The sequence below is a fragment of the Molossus molossus genome, unplaced genomic scaffold (assembly GCF_014108415.1).
Source record: "Molossus molossus isolate mMolMol1 unplaced genomic scaffold, mMolMol1.p scaffold_m16_p_8, whole genome shotgun sequence".
In the NCBI taxonomy this organism is placed as follows: domain Eukaryota; kingdom Metazoa; phylum Chordata; class Mammalia; order Chiroptera; family Molossidae; genus Molossus; species Molossus molossus.
The window spans coordinates 77,713,002-77,715,904 of record NW_023425402.1 but is presented as its reverse complement, the minus strand read 5'-3'; positions in this window follow the sequence as shown (position 1 = coordinate 77,715,904).

The following is a 2,903-nucleotide window of genomic DNA, read 5'->3' as shown; positions in this document are numbered from 1 at the left end:
CTTAAAAGGCAAAAAAGTGTGTATGGTTTCTGTCTGATACTTTTATGATTCCAGTTAGAAAAAATGGAAAGAAGAGACATGCTTATTTTTATTTTAGAGAGGTGATGCTCTGAGATAAGGATTTTGATGCTGTTGTTGCTGTGTGAGAGATCATGTCCTCAAGGCGTCTTCTCAGTGGCCAAGTAATGAACTCTTGATAACAGAAACCCATGGCATTTTAAAACCATTTTCTGTATTTGTAATTAATAATACACTGTAATGCCCTTTTTAGTGACAAGAAGTGAAGGCCACATCTCTGGTTTTTCCTGTATGCTCTGGTGTCCTGGGTCTATTTTCCCTTCCAATGCTTATGTAGCTGCTGCTAGAAACTGGCTCCTCCTGACACAGCTTTAGGAAGAGGTGGCAATAACAATTCTTCATAACCTAACAAGCTTTGTGCAGGAAAATCATCTGCATTTGAGCCAAAGAAAGTAAAGTCTATTGTAGAGGGTTCTAGGTAAGTGACTTTTTTCTCTCATTAGATGATTTTTTTTTTTCATCCACAGGTAAGAAAAATGAGAAAAACTGACAGAAGATATAATGCATGTTTATTGAGAGAGCATTTTTTTTTTCAAGTCGGGTTGAATATTTTTATTTTACTTAGTATTTTACTTAAAATTTGTAACTCAAATTTCTGAATTTAGTCACTTGTCTAATCCTAATTTTATGTGGTGTAAGAAAATAATCCTTTATTTACTGATCATAATTGCTATCTACAACTTAAAAGTTAATTTACATCATTATTCAAAGTACCTTTGACAAATTGTCTAAAAGTTTAGAATACTGCAAATATCATCTTGATGAAATAAATTGTGTTTTCCTCTTTAAGCCCTAAACATTCAAATATCAGAAAATGTTGTGTTTCCTCACCTAAAAAGCAAACTACAATTTCTCTAGCAAAGTTATTGTTCATTTTAGATGACATTTTTGTTTTGTTAATTCACCCAAGAATATTTTCCATTGATTTTTAGATAGAATGGGAGAGAAAAAGACAGAGAGAGAAACATCAATGTGAAAAAAACACATCAATTGGTTGCCTCCCTCATGATTCCTGACCAGGTGATTGAACCTGCAACCCAGGCACATGTCCTTGACTAGAATCAAACCTGTAACCCTTAGGTCTGCAGGCTGATGCTCTAACTGTTGAGCCACACCATCCAGGGCTAGATGACATTTTAGAAATTTTCATCTCACAGATGCAAAACCTCCAGCACTACCAAACTGAACATCACCATGTGCAAAATAAATGTTTTTTAAAGCAGAGTGTGTATTTACTCAAAAATTATATTACACCATTTATGATCATGCATGGAAATAAATATGTTCCTCAAAAGATCAAACATATTTGGGCCAAACAGTACTGTGTTTGGTATTCTTATCAAGGACTGGTATAATTCTTATGTTTTCAGAAAGTTTTGAAAACAAAACTACTTCATCCTTGGAGTTTATCTTTTAAAAAATATGAAAACTGAGAAACTGGATTAGAAACAAAGGCAGTGCTTTGCACCTCCATTATATTAAACCCACTATATATAGTTTATTGCAATTTTTCCAAAATAGTTGAGGATTGATTCATTCTTAAAAGATTTGTTAAAATTTATTTCACTATTTATCTATGTTCCTCTCATTCATCACAAGAAATAATTTTGACAGAATAAATGCATTGATATCATTAAGGACAAAAATATTTGAATTGAAACTAAGTCACTGACCAAACACCTTCTAAGTTATAACAATGTCCACTATATACTATGAAAGTGCATTTATGTATTTAAGTCCTATACTTATTTGGTTCCTAAATAATTTTTTTTTTTTTAATTTCAAGAGCATTTGCACTTCTTCTTTGAAAAATAACACAACTTGGGTGTTTCAATCCACAGAATTGCTATTTTATATTTTTTCTCACAGTCCAGGAGAATAAATTCCTACATGCAACACAGAAGAGACTTCATAGTATTATCTCCACATGTGAAATTAATCTATGGATGTTTACAAAATAAAAACTTGATTTTGTAAAATAAATAATAATAATACATTCTTTAAGCCATTAAGATCATGATATAATAATTTTTCATGGCTGAGCATCCTTTCGTATTTTTACTTATTTGCCCTATTTCAAATAGTAAGTAGCGCTGAATAGTTTCAATAGCATTTTATAAAGCAAGTTTTTCAATTAAAACAAAAACCAAATACTTTTCACTACTGAAGATATACACTCTGAATATTTAGCCAATTGCCTATTTTCGTTCCAATATATTTTATATTACCTGTTGATACTTACATGATCTAATGGCCTCATAAATTAAAAATGCTCCACCGTTTTTTAGGTTTTATATCTATTTAGTACATATAACACGGACTATATGCCTATTGTAAGAAATGGAAATACCATATCCTAAAGTTCAAATACCATGCCAGAGCTCTGCTCAAAAAGTCATTCCGGACTATCCTTATGGCTGATGGTAGTTTTTCAAGGAGTTATATTAATACACACAGAATAAGAAGCAAAAGAGATAAATTATTAACTAACCAGACCAATTAGACCTTTAGATAAAACAACAGAGTAGTGTATAACCTCTCAGCAGGTTTTCTCGATACAACTTTTGTAAAGGTCCATGGACATGTTCATAAACCTTTAGCCTGTTTGGAGAAGAAAAGGAGGTCTGTCCCTGAAGCCACACTGCCATGAGTGTAAGTGTTTCTTTTTGTGAAGAGTAATAAATATATCCCCTGATGTTTAAAACGACTGTTATATCATTTTCTTGATATATAAGAGACATTTCTGTCCCCTCAGGAATATTATCAGTACCTCAAATATTTAATTTAACAATGTGACCTAGTTTATAATATTAAAGAGAACCTAG